The following is a 21,620-nucleotide window of genomic DNA, read 5'->3' as shown; positions in this document are numbered from 1 at the left end:
CACCCAGAGAGCCAGACATGGGGGCACACATCTGTGACCACATCTGCAACCTCAGCGCATCCACAAAGAGATGGGGGAAGGCGGCTGCTGGTGGGTGTACCAGTGAGTGAAAAACAGACCCTTCCTCAAGCAAGGCTGGAGGGTCCTACCAATACCTGAGGTTTTCCTCTGACCGCCACTGTGGCATGCGGCACCTCACCCCCACCCCCTACCGGAGATGGAGGAGAGGGAGAGAGAGGGAGGGAGAGAGATTTTTTTTAAAGAGAGAAAATTATGTGTAAATGGAAAACTGTCAAACTTAAAATAATCTCACCCACCACTAATAATTTCTTTTCTTAGCACAGACTCTCTCCTTTGTCATCATTTTCGTCCCTCTCCACAGCCATCTGCAGACGGGCATCCTATCCAGGACCAGCAACAGCCACCATGGGGGTTTTCAGGGTTCAGGTATTTCTGCTTACATCAAATAATTTAATCAGAAAATTCAACCAGAGCTCTAAACAAAGATTTTTTTTTTTAAGAGTAACTTGATGGCTCTCTAAGCAAATGTCTAAACACATGTACTGAGTAATTAAGGGAAAAGCTGACAACCATTTACGGCGGCGGATGATGCTGATGGGAATTTGAGGCGCTAGTAGAAACTCATCTCAGGTTCCCTGGGTCAGCGTTCTGACCCTGCCTTCGGAGTGGGGCCGTGGCTGCTCTCTGGCGCCCTCTAGCTGCCACCCGTTTGGAACTGTCTGGTGCACCTGTCTGTCTCTACCCACATTTTCCACATCCTCCCTCGGGAATTCTGCTTTCCTTGTGTTGTTTTGCTTTCCGTTTTGCTTGGCCCAGCTTCTGTAATTTACTACGAATGTTATTTTAGGAGGACACTACATATGCCAACTTGTTTTGTCTACTGAGTGCCCTTGCACAGGAAACACTGCATGCTTTTCCTGCTCACAACAAAACGAAAGATGTACATGCTCTTTGAAAGCATAGTCGTCTGCACTTTGTCCACGACTAGGAATTTTCCTGCATGGTGAAAAGTCATTTATGTCAGGAGGATTCCAGTGGAAAGTCACGAGCAGGAACCCCCCCCCCCCCCCGCCAGGAAGGAACAACCTTCCAGAAAATCCAGGCTCAGATGCACCCGTTCTTTCTACACAGAATGGTCTCTCCTGGAAAATGGGACATCAGACATTGTGATGGGAAGAATAACCCCAGTCCATTAAAATGTTTACAGTAGGGACTGGGGAGATGGCTCAGCAGTTAAGGTGCTTGCCTTAGGTGATGATGGGAATTCAGATTCCCAGAAAGCCACACACATGCTGAGTGGGCAGGATGCGAGATGGCCCACCCGGGATTCTAGCCACGAAAGATGGAGTCAGGGGATCCCCAAAACAAACTGGGTAGTGAGATGGACCAGATCAGCAAGCTCTGGGTTTAATTGAGATGCCCTGCCTCAGTGAATGAGATGGAGGAGTGATTGTTAGGCCTCAACATCAACCATGCACACACATGTGGACATACATAAACATGCAGCCACACATGTGCAAGAACATGTAGACACATGGAACATTGAGAAAGAAAATAAAGATCTTTCTTGGGTGGGTGGGTGGGTGAATGGCTCAGCAAGTAAGGGTGCCTTCCACCAAGGCAGATGACTTGAGTTCTGTTCCCCGGAGGAAGCAAAACTGACTCACGCAAGCTGTCCTCTGACCTCCGCATTCGTGTCTACTTGCACACACATACACATTAAACAAATAAGTAACGCGTAATTTGACAAAAGCTCCTGCGTGAAGCATGAGAGTGTTTGAATTTCATCAGACGTTGGACAAACCCTTATGTTTTGATCTAACTTTCACCCTGTTATTTTAGGATATGACATCATGTAACCTACCTGGGGCTGGAGTTGGCAGAGAGGAAAAGTAAGATTGCAGTGCTGATCCCCCAGCTTCTGCTTCTTTAGTGGCCAGGATGACAGGCCTGTGTGCCTTCACAACCCCGTTCTAGGTATCAAACCCAGGTCCTCTGGCATTACAGCTCAGTCATCCACCCACTGAGCCACATGGCCAGTACCAAGCATTCCATTTTGATCTAGTATAATGAAGGACATGGACTCTATACTCTAACCTCCATCTTCATTTCCCTAACAACCATTCACCCATGTTTTGGACTGAGCCCCTCACAGGTAATGTGCACAAGCCACAAGGCCACTCTGTTCAGCCCTGTCTCTTTCAGCATCCTTACTAAGGATGTGAATTTGGACAAAGAAACAGCCCTTACAGTGCACAAGAAAGCACAAGGATCTTATCACTAAACTATACATTGACCGAGTCCTTCCCAACAAACTTGTGAGAAGGATATATGAAAAACTCAGGTAACAGCCAGTTTGTTGGTTGCAAAAAGTTTACATTTGGGAAATGGTCCTTGCTGTTAGCAGTTATTGGGTGATAAAATATTTAAGGACCACATTTTTAAATCAACTATAGCATTGATGTTAGACTGGCTGGGGAGGGGGGAAGTCCAAACGCCGATCTTTTTGTGACTTTTGGAAATTGTTTACCATCTCTCAGCCTTATTGGATATTGTCAGGACCAGCCTGGTAATTCCTTGGAGAGCTAAACAGTGGGAGGGATGTAGATCACCTAAGCAGTAGCAAGCTGACAGTACGAACTCAGAAAACCCACTGACGATTGTCTCCTAAGTTTTACGAATTTCTATACAAGGGGACAAGTCTTCTGCAGCCAGGCTTGCACTGTGTCTTCAGTAGGAGCAATGTGTCGGGAGAGTCCCTCTGTTAACTGAATCCCACTTTCCACGAATGCACTTGTGGGTATGTATAGACAGGTGCCCATGTATGCTTGTGCATGGCAGGCAGAAGTCAGTCACAGGTGTCGGTCCTCGGGAGCCACCCTCTTTGCCGTGTTCTGATATAGGGTCTCTCATTGGCCTGAACCTTTCCAGCGAGGCCGAGTGGCTAGTGAACCCCAGAGATCTGCCTATTTCTACTTCTCTGACCCTGGGATTATAAGTAAACCACTACACCCAGCTTCTTTATGAGGGTTCGGGGTGGGGGGCAGTCACACTCTGATCCTCCAGTTTGCATAGAAATCATTTTACTGAATGAGCTATCGCCCCAGCTGTACTGGTTAGGTATTTGTTTTCCTCTGCTTGATTGTTTCTGACAACCTGACACAAACTAGAACAGTCTAGGAAGAGGGACTGTCAAGTAAGGGATTGCCTCCATCAGATGGGTGTGTAGGCACATCTGAGGGACATTTTCTTGACTGATGATTGATGCATATGGTCCCAGCCCACTGTGCATGGTACCACCCTGGGTCGGTGGTTCTGGGTTGTATAAGGGTGAGTAATCGATGTGGAGCAAGCCAGTAAGCAGCACACCTCCATGGTCTCTGCTTCCGTTCGTGCCCTGACTGCCCTTCATGGTGGACTGTAAACTGTAAGATAAAGTAGACTCTTCCCAGTTTGCTTTGGGTTGTGGTGTTTAGTGCAATAGAGAGCAAACAGTTGTTTGCCAAGTTTAGATAGGGTCTCTTGTATCCAAACTAGCCCAAGGTGACCTTGAGGTCCTCACCCTCCTGCCTCCACCTCCCTAAATGCTGGGATGACAGGCATGTGTCACAGCACCCAGTTTTTGCAGTACTCGTGAACCAGTTCTGGGCTGGCTCTGGGCATGTTTGGCAGGTGCTCAACCAGCTCAGCTACATCCACAGCCCAATTTCCCCCTGAATGGCGGGGTTTGCATGTTCACACAATATTGGAGAACTGGGAAGTTTTCATCAATGAGACAGCCCACACTTCAGTACTGCACAGGAAATAAACAATTTAAGAGGAAATTAGATTAGATCCTTAAATTAAATTCCAGATTAAAAAAATCCTAGTAGAAAAATGCACCCACATGCCTTGTTATTAAGATCTAATATTTCCCCAATTGTGTAGTAATGGGGATGAAGGCCATCCCCTAGGCGTTCTCATGAAAAGATTTGGATAAACAGTTTAAATAGACGGTGTGATTAAGGCCTTCTCAATAACATCAGAATCACCTACAACTCAATTCTACTCCTTCAAGGAAAGAAATTACTTCAGTTCCAAGTTAATACGTGATTTCTTTTTAATGTAATAATTGGCAGACAATATTATTTGGCTGTGATATGCAATAATCCTAAATGTATCTGGAGGGTTATTAAATCAAGGCCAAGGAGACTAAGAAGATACAATTGCTTTATTTTTCTCATTCCTTCCTCTGTGGCCTTAATGTTTAGATCTTATTTACAATGTGTGTGTGTGTGTCTGTGTGTGTGTACTGGAAAGATAATATTTAAAAATCATGATTTTGCCAGAAAAAAAACCAAAATGGAAGTTAATATAGCAGAAGAGAAAGAAGGACCCAAAGTAAGACATTCTACTCTGATTTTACCCACTTCTATCTTTTTTAAGAATTTTTTTTTAGATTGTGTGTGTGAGCGAGTGTGTATGTGTGTGTCGCACAGGTACCCCAGACACCAGGTTGTGTCTGGTCCTGGAAGCTAAATTACAGACCACCAGAAGTGGGTTCCAGGAACTGAACTCGGGGCCTCTCAAAGAGCAGCAGCAAGTGCTCCTAACCACTGAGCCATCTATCCAGTCCCATGCAATCACCTCCTATCTGTTACATGAATAGAGAAAAATGAATATTTATACTGCATTTCAGAGAGCTGATGCATTCTTACCTAAGTACATCTTCAGTAGTACATTGTCAAACTCTTAAAAAACGCCTTTGAACCTTTTCCTAAGAGCAAAAGAGATTTATTTTTAACTAAATTTGTAAGCCCTGGGAGAGACACAAGCTTTGCATCTCCAGGGACGTGTCTGAGGTAACTGCCTCACTGAGCACGCTGGTCACGAAGCCACTCCTCTTTCATGCATGAGTTGAGCTTCTGTGGTGTGGGAAGACCTGGAGTGCCTGGAGGACTGCGAATGTGCACATAGTGCCGAGCCGCAATGTGACAACATTTAAGGAGCTTGACTTGGTCTTTGACCCAAAAACAAAAGTCTTTTTACTTTATGAGCACATCACAATGCTGCTGCCAGCTGCCTGTGCATCCTCTCCCCACCAAACACCTTCAGTATCACATCCTGCCTCTAACACGGTTCCACCGATCAGTCCTCTGTGTTACTGCAAGCTGAATTTTTAAATCATTTTTACATGTATTTGTTTGGTGCCATGATTAGGGGGGTGGGGGAAGTAGACAGGTATGCCAAGGTATGGCTGTAAAGGTCAGAGGATGACCTGGGGAAATTGGTTTTCTCCTTCCACTATGTGAGCCCAAGGGGTTGAACTCAGGTCATGGGGTTTAGCGGCAAGTGTCTTTACTTGATGATCCATCTTTCTGGCTAGGAGCTGAATTTTTAACTCTTGTATGCTTCTCATTATTCTACTATGAAAGAAAACCATACCATCTGGTATCAGCTACTTTTGTTTCTTCCTCTCTCTGTTCTAATGCTGTTCAGCAATGCCCCTGTGGGTGGTGTCCCCTCCCTCGGTCACCCTTTTCTTGTTTCCTACACTCCTTGTGGTTGCCCTAGCATATGCCTTCTCTTAGTCTTTTTTCTTCTTACCTTTACTTCACTTCTGCATGGTTCTCCCTCTGTTTAGACCTTGGTTACAGTGATCTGCACTTTGAGGATACAAATATTTTTTATGGGTTCCTTTTCTGAACCCAAGGCTGTGTATGGAAGCTCTTTATCTGGAAAGGTTTAAATCAATTAGATTATTCGGCCTTTCTACCCTGTCTGGTGTTATTTTCTCCTATCTTGGTTCATTGGATGGCCCTACATCTGGGGCTCAGTGGTTAAGAGCACTGGAGGCTCTTGCAGAGCACCCAACTTTGGGTTCCCAGCACCTCAGGTGGCTCACAACTAACTACCTTCAACTACAGTTTCAGGGGAGTCCAGCATCTTCTGGCCTTCAGAGAGAGAGAGAGAGAGAGAGAGAGAGAGAGAGAGAGAGAGAGAGAGAGAGAGAGAGAGAGAGAGAGAGAAGAGGGAGATCAAAATAATAATAACAAAATTTAATGTAATTCACACATCATTTCTGGTGATCAATGTCCTCTTCTCCTATGAAATATCTCCAGATCCCTTGATTCTAATGTCAAAGTCATTTTAATTCTCAAGCACTCTCAATGTCTCCACCAGTGTTTTGGTTCATTACCACTCATTTGATTACAATAACTTCTTGATTAAGTTCAGGCTTCCAAGGTTGAGAGTCAATAACTCCTTCTCAAATTCCTCTCTCTTGCCTTGTAATAACACCTCTCTTGAAAGCTTCCTAGAGTTTTCTTATTTGTCCCAATAAGATGCCACATTCTTAAATCTTTTAGAATATACCACTAGAAAGATCAATTGCCTTGGTTGCTTAGAATCGGATATTATTGACTATTTTAACATATCCGTGACTGTTGGTGAGAAATGTGACTGGAGTTTACTCAGGGTTTTCCTGACTTTTATGTACAATTCCTTAGTCTCTTTATTGATCTAGTGACTAAGCAGAAATTAGATATATAATTACACTTTTCCATTTGGAACTCACTTGGGAATGCCAGAAACTTCGCTGTATATGACTTTAGACAGAAATAAAAACTGGGATACTGAAAGTTGATGAATTAGAGTCACATTTGATTCCATGAGTCATCTAGTCTACACCACCAGGGGCAGAGTCCACAGCCACCTAAACTGAAAGAAAGATTTGCCATCAACCTTTGAGACGGAGAGGAAGAACCAAGTGAGAAGTCCCTTGTCCCTCAAGATAGGCCAATAAAGAAAGTTTTGCTGGGATGCAGGTTGTTTTTTTTGGGAACTGGGACATTGGCAGGAACTTCTGAGGGTTTTGTAGTGGGTGAATGTTAATGGAGCGTGAAAATTATTAAACACCTGCAGCGTGAGATGGGGAATATGAGGAGAGAGGTAGGCAGATGTGTGTGGGACCCATATTAGATTAACAAAAAGAAATAAATCTGAGAATGGCTTGATTGAGTGTAGCAGGTACTGACAGGGATACCAACCAGTCTAGGCAGGAGTCTGTGCCGCTGGAGAGGGGAGACCAACCGTCAGCACCATGGACAGCAGACTCAGAACTCAGCAAGGCTCAGAACTCAGAATTTGGAGTTTACATCAGACAAGGAGGTGAACAAATTTTCTGGGACTGAGGGGGGAACCAACAGCTTTTTTATCCAATGGAGGAAACTAAAATTTTGGTATCAGAAATACTGTGTTTTAGCCAGGCACGATGGCACATGTCTGTAATATCAGAATTACGGAGGATCACCATATGTTTAAGACCAGCCTGGTCTCCATAGCAAGTTGCCAGAGCCAAGACTTCATGGTGAATTCCTCACTCAAAAAGTCAAACAACAACAGCAGCCAGAAAAAAAAATTTTTAAATCCTGGTTTTCCTTAGTTGACAATTATCAAGAATAATTATACTGAAATGCTAATTTTAAAAAGTAATGCATTACATAAGGAAGTCAAGTTTCTATACTTACACAAGGAGACACATGATTAATGACTCAGTGCTCAGAACTCCAGGCTCCTCTGCCCCACTATCACCCCCTTTCCTGCCTCCCACCCCTGTACGACTGGAGACCCAACTAGATACCTCTTCCTTTTCTACTCAGTCCTAATCCAAGCATGTTTCTGTTGACCTCCTTTGCTAATTAGTGTCCAACCTCCTTTCTAGTGATGCTCTCTATTGAGCCTTGATAATTCAGATTTTTTAAAAAAAAAATTTTAATGTGTACGCATGTGTGCTGTGTGTGAATATGTGCACATGGGGGCGGAGGGGTGGGCATGCTGAGGAAACCAGAAGAAGGTGTCGGATCCCTGGAGCTTGAGTCACAGGAGGTTGTAAAGCACATGGCACGGGGGATGGAAATAGAACGCCACTCCTCTGCAAGAGCACCAAGTGCTCTTAACCCCTGCGCCATCTCTCCAGCCCTCAGATTACTTTCCACCTCTTCTGAGCCACTTTTCAAATCAGCCCAAACCTGAGTCACACTTCTTAGTGCTTGGCACACACTCCATTATTGTATGTGACGGGCTGCAATAAGTCCACAGGATCCCCATTGGCTTGCCCAAGGGCTCCAACTTGTGCAGGAAAGCTATGGTCTCTTTCTTACTCTTTCCATTGCCTGAGCATAGTGTTTAAAAATAATAATCAGTTAGTATTGCATTGAGCAAATAGAATGCTGTCTGTTGCTGAAATGATAAAGGATTACAAGTGTCGGGGGACACTCTTGTACACAGCTGTGGGTGTGTAAATTAGCACAACTTGGAGAGAGAGTATGGAAGTTCTTCAAAAAATTAAAAATAGAGCAATCTGGTTTTTTGTGTGTCTATATCCAAAGGGGATGAAGTCAGCATGTGATAGAGACGCCACTTTCCTGCTATCTCTACAGCAAAACTCTTAATAGCCACGCTACAGAATCCACCTAAGTGTCTGCTATGGTTTGACTATTTGTCTCCTGTAATTGGTGTGTTGAAAATGGGGTCCCCAAGTCATCAGTTAATGGTATTCAGAGAAGGGGATCATTGAGAGGTAAGCAGGTGTCCTGTACCATGTCATGATATAGCAAGAAGGCCCTCCATAGGCTGAGCTGATATACTGTTCTTGTACTTCCAACCCTTATAACCATAGGCTAAATAAACTACTATTCTTTATAAATAACCTACCTGGGTTTTTTTAACTACAGCAGAAAGTAAATTTAAAAGGTACGCATCAAAGGCAGACAAAATAAACAGTAGATAGGTGGGTGGGTGAATGGATGGTTTGGTGGGTGGGTGAATGGATGGATTGGTGGGTGGGTGAATGGATGGATTGGTGGGTGGGTGAATGGATGGATTGGTGGGTGGGTGAATGGATGGTTTGGTGGGTGGGTGAATGGATGGATTGGTGGGTGGGTGAATGGATGGTTTGGTGGGTGGGTGAATGGATGGATTGGTGGGTGGGTGAATGGATGGTTTGGTGGGTGGGTGAATGGATGGATTGATGGGTGGGTGAATGGATGGATTGGTGGGTGGGTGAATGGATGGATTGGTGGGTGGGTGAATGGATGGTTTGGTGCGTGGGTGAATGGATGGATTGGTGGGTGGGTGAATGGATGGATTGGTGGGTGGGTGAATGGATGGATTGGTGGGTGGGTGAATGGATGGTTTGGTAGGTGGGTGAATGGATGGATTGGTGGGTGGGTGAATGGATGGATTGGTGGGTGGGTGAATGGATGGATTGATGGGTGGGTGAATGGATGGATTGATGGGTGGGTGAATGGATGGATTGGTGGGTGGGTGAATGGATGGATTGGTGGGTGGGTGAATGGATGGATTGGTGGGTGGGTGAATGGATGGTTTGGTGGGTGGGTGAATGGATGGTTTGGTGGGTGGGTGAATGGATGGATTGGTGGGTGGGTGAATGGATGGATTGGTGGGTGGGTGAATGGATGGATTGGTGGGTGGGTGAATGGATGGTTTGGTAGGTGGGTGAATGGATGGATTGGTGGGTGGGTGAATGGATGGATTGGTGGGTGGGTGAATGGATGGATTGATGGGTGGGTGAATGGATGGATTGATGGGGGGGTGAATGGATGGATTGGTGGGTGGGTGAATGGATGGTTTGGTAGGTGGGTGAATGGATGGATTGGTGGGTGGGTGAATGGATGGATTGGTGGGTGGGTGAATGGATGGATTGGTGGGTGGGTGGACAAATGGACACACAGATGAATACAGAGAGAAATATTTCTTTGTCATCTGTGGCAATACGGGTGAATCCAGAGGAGATTAGGCTAAAAGAAACAAGCCAAGCACAGAAATACAAACTACTATGGTCATCTTACTTACATGTGACACCTAGGTACCACTAATAGAAACAGAGAAATAAAATGAGATATTGACTAATGGGGACAAAGCTTTCATTAAAGGGGATGAATAGATTATGTTTATCTATTATAATCATGGTGACCATACCTAATAATAATGTGATACATACTTAAAATTACAAATGGATTAAGTGTTAGATGTTCTTCACAAAAAGAGTGAGAACTGATGTATATATTACTATTTTATTTAATAATTTCAAATGTATACACCTATAAAAATACATTAAACAATTAATCATATTCTACTAAGACTGAGAGAAATAGAAACATAAGATACTTAGGAATAAATTTAATCAAGGAGTTAAGAGGGCTGTACGGTTAAAAAAAACAGAAAAAGGGGATGTCTTGGTGAAGTTTCTATTGCTGTGAAGAGACAGTATGACCATGGCAACTCTTATAAAGGAAAACATTTAATTGGGACTGGTGTACAGTTTCAGAGGTTTAGTCTATTGTCATTACAGCAGAAGCATGGCAGCGTGCAGGCAAGCATGATGCTGGAGAAGGAGCTGAGAGTCCTGCATCTTGATCCATAGGCAGCAGGAAATGAATTGTCTACCACACTGAGCATAGCTTGAGCAAATGAGACTTCAAAGCCCACCGCCACAGTGACACACTTCCTCCACCAAGGCCACACCTCCTAATAGTGCCACTCCTATGGGGGCCGTTTCCTTTCAAACCACCACAGTAGATGAATGAAGCTGGACACAAGCATATGAAAAGCTATCAGTGTTGAATGAAACGAGTGAAATTGAACCATTATTTCACACACCATTGAAAAATCAACTCAAAATTGATTAAAGACTTAAATATGAGACTTGAAAAATACAAAATCAACAGGAGAAAACAGGTCAAGTCTTTATGAATTTGTTCCCATAAAGATTTCCTAGATGAGACCCCAAAGCACAGGCAAGGAGATAAGTATAGGTAAGTCGTATATATATAAACAATATGGAAAAGAAAGCATGAACAAAACAGGAACAATCTATTGACAGACTAGGAGGAACTATCTGCAATCCATTCTGCTGATACGGGATCAATATGCAAAGTAATAAGAAATGCAAGCAATCCAATAACATAAGTAACACAGCGTTGATATGAGCAGAAGATCTGGAAACATACTCTCAAAAGAAGGCACCAATGACACATTGTGTGTGCAGCATGCCCCAAATCAGGAAAAATGCAGAATAAACGCATCATGAGATATCACATATTTGAACGACTACTGCAAACAAACAACATTAACAACAACAAAAAGATAGGAAGTGTAGAAAAACACCAAGCCTTTTACATTACTGCTGAGACCATAAATTGCTACAGCCATGAGAGAAGACAGCATGAACGTTCCTAAAGATAATAAGAATAAAATTACCCCATGTTCCAAGCATTCCACTTCTGCATAGGCACCTAAAGAAAATGAATTCAGTGTGTCAACGATATTGCAGCTCTCCCAAGTTCAATGCAGCATCATATACAACCTCAAAGAAAGTGACATGCTTAAGTTAATGTGTAGACTTTGAAGCTAGACTTGATGGAGCAAGCCCGTGATCCTTGCTACCGAGGAGGTTGAAGCAAGAAGGCAAATTCTAGGCCTGCCTGAACAACTTAGTGAGATCTTGTCTCAAAATTAAAAACCAAAAAGACCCAATGCCCACAGGACTCAACTATCTGTAATTCCAGAGAACCTCATTTCCTCTTCTAATCCCCCAGGGCAGCAGGCACACCTGTGGTATGCAGACATACATACATGCACAATATATACATACACACAAATTAATAATTAACAAAATCTAGAAAATTAATTTCTCACACTCCTAATATAAGTAAGGACAGTCGAAATCCTTGATGTCATTAAAATAACCATCTTTTTAAAGCTAAATACCTGTTTGATTTAAATATAGAGAAAACAGTTCTTGGACATAGCAAACAACACAATGATCCACCGATTGAATATCAGAGTTCATTGAGGTGGTTTTGTTTGGTTTTGCAGTCTCCCTACGTATCCCAGGCTAGCTGAAAACTTGTAACCTTCCAGCCACAGCCTCCTGAGTCCTGAAACTGCAGGTGTGCACCACCAAATCCAGGTTCACAGCTGCTCTTAGAACAAGAGAGGTCTTACAACAGCTGATCTTTAGGTTGGCTATCAACACGAAGTCTAATTAGTAATACATGATTCACTTTTCCAACATAAGTAAAGATATTAATTAAATTATTTAGGTGAAAAGAGGGCTATGGATGTAGCTCACTGGAACAGCATTTGCCAATCATTTGTGAGGCTATAGGTTCCATGCCCAGGGCAAAACAAAGCAAACACCATAGAGGCAGAAAGCAGAATTGCAATTGCCAGTGTGGGGATGGCAGAAGGGATGGCATTCTAATTCCACTTCTGATTCTGTGGCAAGTACCCTGACCAAAATAAGAGGAGGAGGAATGGGTTGGGTTTTTTTTGTTTGTTTGTTTTTCATAGTTCCAGTTCCAGTCCATTGTTTCAAAGAAGTCAAGGCAGAAAGTCAGCAGCTAGTCATACTACACATCCATAGCCAGAGCAGAGGGAAATGATGGGTTACACTGCCTGCTTGCTTGCTTCAGTTCAGATGACTTGCTGGACTATTCTACGATCCAGGACCCATTCCGTGAAACAGGGCTGTGTACATCCGAAGTGGGTTTTCTGCTTCAATTAGCAATCAAGGCAATCCTCAAAGACATGTCCTAGGGTCAGTATGCTCTAGAAGAGCCTCCATTAAGAACCTCTTCCCAGTTGATTTGGGGTTGTGTTAGATAGCTACAACTCGCTGCCATAGACGAGTGACTATTGATCAAAGGGTCCTAAGTTCCAGTCACGTAGGACAAGTAAGTCCTGGGGACACATGTACAGTTTTCTGATTATAGTCAGTTGAGTCTTCAAACTGTAGTATAGTAATAAATATTAAATGTTTTCACCACACTGTTGAAAAGATTGACTTGCCTATGAAGTGGTAGATGTGTTCAGTAGTTTAACTGATGATTCCCTTCACAGTTTATATCAAAGCATCATACAATTCTCCTGAAATGATGTAAAATTTCAAGTCTGGAGAGATGGCTCCGCAGCTAAGAGCACTCACTGCCCTTGCAGAGAACCTGGGTGGGGTTCCCAGCACCTACATGGCAGCTTATAATCGTCTGTAACTCAGTTCTAGAGGATCTGACATCCTCTTCTAGCCACTGAGGGTTCCTTCATGCATATGGTACACAGAAACTCCCTCAAGTAAATGCAAAGAACATAAGTAAAATAAATAATAAATAATATCTTTCAAATATTTAATTTACATTTCTCAGAACTGGGACCTTTAAAAGAACACAAGTCAGTGAATTATTAACTTTAGCATTCTGGTGTTGAGAAACCAAATGCATCATGAATGGGAATAAGTTTATGAGATATGAAATGTACGTGTTAGACTTAAACACTATCCATCATAATCTCATTAATTCGTGCTTCTATGTTGGTAGCATTACTCCTGGTTAGTCAACATTACACACTGACGTGCATAAAGTGGTTTCCTGACACTTCATGTCATTCTGTGTGTCGAAGATTCAGAACAAGAAGACGACTCCCATCTCTGAAAGAGTTTGACAAATAAATTTTAGTGGTCTTGGAAGAGAAATAAATACTGTAAAAGATTATTGGCAATGGCATAATAAATCCAAATTAAGGGCAACACCAATTTCCATTCAACTAGATGATATGGATGGGTTTCAACAATATGTACCATTATCTCAATTTAGGTACCATTTTTTTTAAAAAAGGAATAATTTGCAAACTGTAATGCCTCTGCGGGGGTTGGTGAGGAGTGGGAGAGGGTAAGAGTACTTTTTGTCATCATTTAATCCAGCATGGAAACTTAGCACAAAGAAACCCCATTCTAGTTCAACAACTTTAGCAAATGCGTTTGCATCTCAGACTATTGTATAGAGGGGAAGAGAAATGTAGATTACCCTGGACAAAAATATTTAAAAAATGCTCAATACACAGGCAGTCATCCTTGTTTGGGGGCTCATCACTGCAAGATGTTGGTTACTTGACCAAAAATAATTCTATTGGAGCCTAAAACAATTTTATCAATTTAAAATGTAGCTAAAAAAAAAGAACAGAAGTAAACAAACACACAGTAGAGTCCAGAAATTAAATGTCCTACTTTCCCCTTCATCTCACACAAATTTATTCTCAGATGGTAAGAGGAAATGCCAGCCCAGTCAATGCAGGCATCAGAGCACTGATATTTTTCAAGGAAAAATGTATTAGAGCTTTAGATACCTAGGCAATAGCCTCAAATATCATATCATTTTTTTTTCCTTTTGCCTAGACATTTGGTCAGAGCCTGAGAATCTCAAAGTAAGGCAAAGGGTCATTTGTATCCAACCTGCAGAAACCTAGAGGCCATCATCCGCAGGCAGCCAGTCTGAGAATATGTCATTATCAAAAGGGGGCCAGGGAGGGTGCTCTCCTCCTGCTGGCTCAGCTAGGGCCCCACTTCCTACTTACAGCTGAGGTTTGTAAGGGCTGGGTTGCATTGTTTTCTCAAGTCCTTTCTCCTAATTGTTTCAACCGCGCTAGCTTATACATTGTGTTTGCTTAAGGCCAGTAACATATGGCCTTTCTAGGCTCTCTCTTTTGAGCCAGATAAGTACATTATTTTGTAGCAATATGTTTTAGAGTATGATTAGGTCTTATAAAAGGAGATAGATGACCACAGAAGAAAACAAAGGAAAGAAAAAGGACTGATTGGATCTGAAATTCACAGTTTCTTCACACATAATGATGTAAACATGTTCATTTGATGTAATTATGGTATAATTTGGTTTTTAATGAAGTAATAGAGGAATGTGCTGATGCAAGAAGGGGTAAAATGAGACACGGTCTTCTCTGCCTAATCAGATCTATTTCCTCAATGCACGAGGGATGTGCAGCAAAATGGCACAAAGCTGATTCTCTCTCTCTCTCCCTCCCTCCTTCCCTCCCTCCTCCCTCCCTCCCTCCCTCCCTCCCTCCCTCCCTCCCTGTCTCTCTGCCTCTCCTTCCTCTCTCATCTCTTCTCTCTTGGCCATTTGCAAAATATATTTGAATTGTTTCATTTCAGCCAAGAAACTACACTCAAAAGTTTGAATTTCTCTCTTGCCATATGCAGAACAATGGAGCATAGATCATCAAACTGAGAGGAATAAATCCCGAACGCCACTGATGTTGTTAAAAATGAAGGAGCACTTCATATGAAGGAAAGAGAGAGAGTCAGAAGATGGGTTCTACCCAGGCACACGGACAAATCCAGAACAGTCAGAGGCTAATTAACTCACTTCAAAAACGGAACCAAAGGCTCCAGGGTCCACTTTACATAGGAATATTTACTTTTTAATTCAATATAAATTCTTATGAAACCAAGACAGTCTGGATTTTCCAAAAATAACTACTTTGTCTAAGATGGATTTCTTAACAAAAAAAAAATCAAACAAAAAAATTCAAAAAGAGAACATCAGCCCCAAATCTCAGCAGCCAGGTATCATCACTGCTGTCTGTAACATATATATACACACACAATGTTAACTGTGCTTGTAAAGAACATACCAGGATAATGACCAAAAATGACTGGCATCTGACTTTCTTACTTAATGCCATCTACCACTGGCTTTATTTTAAAATCAATACAAATAGTTCTGCTATTTCCAAATTGCCAGTGATGTCGATAGTCATTTATTTAATGACCTCCCTCTTAATGGAACATCTAGGTAAGCCCAACATTGTGCTACCACCATCAACATTATAATTGACATCTTCCTATGTACTCAGATGGACGCACTTGAAATTTCATGGGATTTTCAAATCAGCAATATACCAAGATGCTTGCTCTGTTTTTTTCACCCTACGGATGCCCAGCCCCCAGTCTCAAGCCTAAGCTTCCAATGTGCAGATGCTGTTTCATTCAGAGCAGAAAGAAAATGCTGACCCTTAGCCACTGTCGCACAGAAAACAATACAAGTGGAAACTGTGTTCTTTGTCACTGGCGGGAACTTTATTTCTTTCAATATTTGCTGGACTTCAGAAACATGGATCTTCTTCATGCTGTGCCAAAATATGGTACATCATAATCCACAAAAACTCATCATTTAAAACAGCATGTTGCACAAGGCATACCGTGTATCTCAAAGTCATGGATGGTTCACCATACGCCACTCTAACCACACCCAGCATACCATTGCGCACATCTACCCTATGCCCCCATCCTCATTGCACCACAGTGCATCACACTGTGCCACACACCCAACACTTCCCGACCACACCACATACAATGTTTCACAATGTCCTCGCATGAGACCCCAAGTGCCACACTGCACACACAAAACACCAATTGTTTGGTTCTGGTTCAGTCATGAGTGAAGGACCAGACATGTTGAGATTCAAAGGTCTCTCCTCCATAAAATACCAGAAATCACTGTAACCAATAAAACTAGTGTGAGAGAAGAAAAGAAAAGCAAACCTATGTCCTGAACTCTGTGAGTGGTCCAGAGGAACTTTTAGATCCACTTCTGGTCTGTCGCCCAGTCCCTGTTCTCTGACCATAAAGCATTTGTGACAAGATGCTCCAAACCTTATCTTTTAAAAATCTGGTATCCTGGCCACTCAATGAGAACCCATCAAGTCTCGTTTATGATTCCTAGGAACTTTTCTCATACCTGGCACACAATAACAATTCAAAAAATTTCCATTGAATCATTTCCTTGAACAGTGAGATTAATTGACTGTTACAGAAGTGATAAAAAATATAATTTCAAGATACCATACTCCCAGGAAGTCTATAAAATTAAATAATATTGTTCAGGGACTTTTCAAGCCCTTGCTCCCTCGTTCGTTTTCATTCTTTTTCAAATTTCATGGGAAATTCTTAGGGCACTCAATTCCAAACAGAAGTGTGCAACAGACTTCATATTAAATAAAAGTATGTATATATGCTGTGATTTAAATGTGGAGGAAGTTTCTGATCAGATATGCACATAGTTCTTTTGCTTGTCCTTCACAGCATAGAATTTCTAATGATGTATAAAGTTGGGGAAACCATAAACAGACTCTCTCCCATATGCTATCGTTTTCTTTAATTACAGTCCTATTTGGTTTCTTAATGAAGTAAAAATAAAATCCAATATATAAATGTTATGACATTTAGGGAGATCTAATTCATGTTCTCATCCCGTGATTGATTTTCCTTGATGAAGAATTAAAGTGGGTTAAGGTCTTTAAAACCAAATATATCCTGAGCCTCTGAACATATCACTTTCCAAATAATTGTATTTTCTTTTTTCTCCAAAGCCACTCGAGTATGGCATTTTATAGCGCCTGGGAGGCCATCTTTCTGAACACAGGTATCTTCGTGGAAATTCGATCAGTGCCATTTATTATGCACCTGAACTTGAACGAAAGCCAGCCCAGCCCTTCTTTCATTCTGAAAGCAGCAACACCGACTCTCATTTACCTTGGGAATATTTTTCTATCATCTTACTGTGTTCATATTTGGTGTATGAGTTAGCTGATGGAAAGTGGACCTGGGGATAATACATAAAAAACAACTATAGTGAAATTTAAAATTTGGGACATACATTGTGTAGTTTTAATAGCGACTGTGTCTACTTTGGCTTGAGTAGTCACTTAGAAGAACAGGGGATGTATGATTGGGTAGGGCCAGATAAGAGGACCGGACTCTCTAGTGAACTTTAACCCCACCATCCATTTGCACAACTATCCAAAGTACTTCTGTAGAAGCTAAGAAACCAGGAAAGAGATGGTGGTGCTTGATGTGATACAAAGAGTCAAAATGGTTTGAATGAGAATGGCCCCCCATTGATGCATAGATTTGAGTAGCTGGTCATCAGGGAGTGGCATTACTTGAATGAATTAGGAAGTGTGGCCTTATTGGAGGAAGTGTGTCACAAGGGGGTGGGCTTTGAGGTTTCAAAAAGCCTATTCCAAATGGAGAGTCTCTCTTTTCCTGCTGCCTGAAGATCCGGATGTAGAACTTTGAGATACTTCTCCAGCACCACACCTACCTGTATGCTGCCATGGTGCCCCAATATGATGATAATAGGCTAAGCCTCTGAAACTGTAAGCAAGTCCCAATTAAATGCTTTCTTTCATAAGAATTGCCATGGTCCTTTTGGGAACCTGTTCCCCATGCTGGATTACCTCATACAGCCTTGATGCAGGGGGAGGAGCCTGGTCCTGCCTCAACTTGATGTGCCATGCTTTGTGCAAGCCCATGGAAGGCCTGCCCCTTTTGGAATGGAGACAGAGGAAGAATGGATGAGGAGACGGTATATGGGAGCCAGAGGAGGGAATGGGAGGAGAAGAGGGAGGAAAAAGTGTGACTGGCATGTAAAGTAAATGAGAAAAATGTTAATTAAATTAAACTTTAAAAAGTAAAACTTATTTAAAATGTTTTTTTTTAAAAAAAAGAATTGCCATGGTCATGGTGTATCCTCATATCAATAGATCAGTGACCAAGTCAAGAGTTGTAAGAAGAGGACAGAAAGACAGTTTGCACTAGTCACACTAGCTCTTTCCCAATCCAAGGCATAATAGTTTAGAGAAAAATAAGAGTGGGAGAATGAGCTTTGCTGAATCTACCATAGTTAAAACCCAGCTACTGAAAAGTCCAACTTCCCAGACTCCAGAAGGGTACCTTATGCTAATTCAGACCCAGAAACCCCAGTCTTCAGGCTTTTGCATGAGACTCATCCGTTTATGGTCCAGCAAACTATATATAGCATCTGCAGGTCCAGAGACTTCTTGGTGGACACTCTGTCCAGTGCCATGCCTCAGCAGCCCAGACTTCACATTAGCTGCACCATGAGGCTGGAAAAACACTTCCCAAACTCTGTTCCTACCCCACTGCTACCTCAAATCTAGTTTCCCAGACTTTGGGACTCTTCCACTTCTAATGAATGGCCTTACCCTTCCCTAGTGCCAGTACTGGTTATCTAAACTCTGGCCCATTTTATTATCAGGCCATCCCCCGAGGACAACCTTTGGGAATCTGTCCAGGATACAGGTTTCTGGAAACATCAGAATATTCAATTAACAGACCCATCCAGATAGATCCAGGCTCCCTTGCCAACCCTTCTCACGACTCTTGTAGACTATGACAGACAGCTCATGGCAGATGGGACGAGTATTGGAGGGTCTTACCAGACAAAGCAAATCAGCAAAGACTGGAAAAATATCTATTCCTACCAATAAACAATATTAATGCATACCCATAAAATCCAGAACAGCCAGGGAAACCAAAGAAACAAAGCAAATTACCAATGACTAATCATATAGAAATAAATGTATGTAAACTGCCTGACAAAGAATATAAGCATCTGTTTAAGGAAGCTTGGCAAACTTCAAGAAAATTCAGATAAACAACTCTGTGAAATATAGAAAATTTTAAATGGCTACAATGGGAAATTAAAGAGATACTAAAATGATTTTTAAAAATCAAAGGCTGAGGCTAAAAATCATAATGAATAACGTGAAAAATGCAACCCAAACCAACAACAGCAGAAGTACTGATGTGTAAGAAAGAATCTATGGATTATGGGTATTTGAGGTTATATAATCAGAAAGAGAAAAATTGAAAAGAAATAGAGAATACTCACAGGATTTGTGGGAGTTCAAAAAGAAAAACTTTTAAGCCTATAAATGTAAAGAAAGGAAAAGGGCACAATGCTTTCACAGAGAAAATAATAAAACACTCCAAAGTTGGGGAAAGATATAAATGTTCAGGCACGGGAACATCAAAAGTCTCTAAATAAAGTAAATCTAAAAAAGACTACACTGAAACGTAACTGTAATTAAACAACTAAAATTTTAAATTAAATAGAAAGAGGGAGAGATCTCAAAACCATCAAAAAATAATATACAGTGGAGTTTTATTTAGTATAACTAAGCCATTTTCACAACAGAAACCTTAAAGGCCAGGAAGGAGTGGGATGATATCATCGAATACTAAAAAAGAAAAGATTCAAATCAGGAATGTTATCCTTAGCAAAACTGTCCCAGTAACAAGGAAAACAAAGATTTCTCAGGTAACAGCCAAGAGATTTAATCACCAACAGGCTTGCCTTACAATATTTCCTTAAGAGGAAAGCAAAGGACATTAACGTTTAACACAAAACATCTAAAAGTATAAAAATCACTGACAAAGTAAGTCATCTTCAGAATACTTTAATACTGTAATCACAATATGTTAATAATACGCTTTTAGTATGAAGATTCAGACACAAAACATGAAAAGTAGGAGTTGCAAAGATTTGTTGAAGCATATACATGTCTTAGTAATAGTCTTACTGTTGCTGTGATAAAACAGCATGACCCAAAGCAATTTAGGGAAGAAAGTAAGTTTGGCTTACTCTCCCACATCACTGCTCATCACTGGAAGAAGTCATGACAGGAAACAGGAACTCAAGCAAGGCAGGAACCTGGAGGCAGGAACCTATGCAGCTGATTCATGGAACAGGGCTGCTTATTGGCTTGTGCCTCATGGCTTGCTCAGCCTTTCTTATAGAACCCAGGACCACCAACCCAGGGATGGCACCACCCATAAGGGGCTGGGCCCTCCTCATAAATCAATAATTAAGAAAATGGCCTTTCAGGCTTGCACACAGCCCAACCTCATAGAGGCATTTTCTCAATTGAGGTTCCCTCCTCTCAGAAGACTCTAGCTTGTTTCAAGTTGACATAAGACTAGCCAGAAGAAATGACCCCTTGTCAACTTGGCACACAAATCACTATTAAGCCACAACCTTTCATTCCTTATTCATGCATCCCCAAAGGCACACATTAATATGAACATCAAAACATAAAATATCCCAAGTCTTAAAAGTGCCACAGTTTAGCTAGGCAGTGGTGGTGCATGCCTTTAATCCCAGCACTCAGGAGTCAGAGGCAAGCAGATCTCTGGGAGTTCAAGGCCAGTCTGGTCTACAAGAGCTAGTTCCAGGACAGGTTCCAAAGCTACAGAGAAACCCTCTCTTGAAAAACCAAAAGAAAAAGAAAAAAAAAGTGCCACAGTTTAAAAAAAATCATACACCATACACTTTAATTTGGCCTATTTAAAAAATCCAAATTCTCTTTTAAAATCTTAAATCTCTTACAAAATTCAGTCTTCCGACTGTAAACTCCTCAAAAAAATAAACACTTTCCTACTTCAGGAGGGAAGAACCAGGGCATCAGATCAATGAAAACCAAACCCACCTGTGTAAATGATTCAGCATCTAATCTGTGATCCACTCGTGATCTGGGCTCCTCCAAAGGACTTGGGTCACTTCTCTGGCTCCCCCCTCTGCAGCTCACACAGCTTGTCTCTGAAGCTCCACCATGCCCCACTCCACTGCTGTTGCTGTTCTTAGTGGACACCCCACGGTACCGGCATCTCCAAAATGCTGGGATCTTCTGCAGCACCTGGACTTCACTTTCACCAATGACCTCTTCTGAGCTCTCTTCATGGTGCCAAGCCTCAGCTTCTCTGCATGGCCCCTTTAATTCTGGGCCTTCAACTGCTACTGAGGCTTCACCTTCAACAGTGACCTCTCCTGGATTTTCACAGTGCCAAAACTTGGTTACTCTCCAAGAGCCCCTTCATACCTTCAAACCAGTACCACCTGGGTGACTCTTATACTACAAAGTTCAGCTACCAGCAAAAGGTA

Source organism: Microtus pennsylvanicus, chromosome 6 (assembly GCF_037038515.1).
Source record: "Microtus pennsylvanicus isolate mMicPen1 chromosome 6, mMicPen1.hap1, whole genome shotgun sequence".
NCBI lineage: Eukaryota > Metazoa > Chordata > Mammalia > Rodentia > Cricetidae > Microtus > Microtus pennsylvanicus.
Note: the sequence above shows the minus strand (reverse complement) of the source record.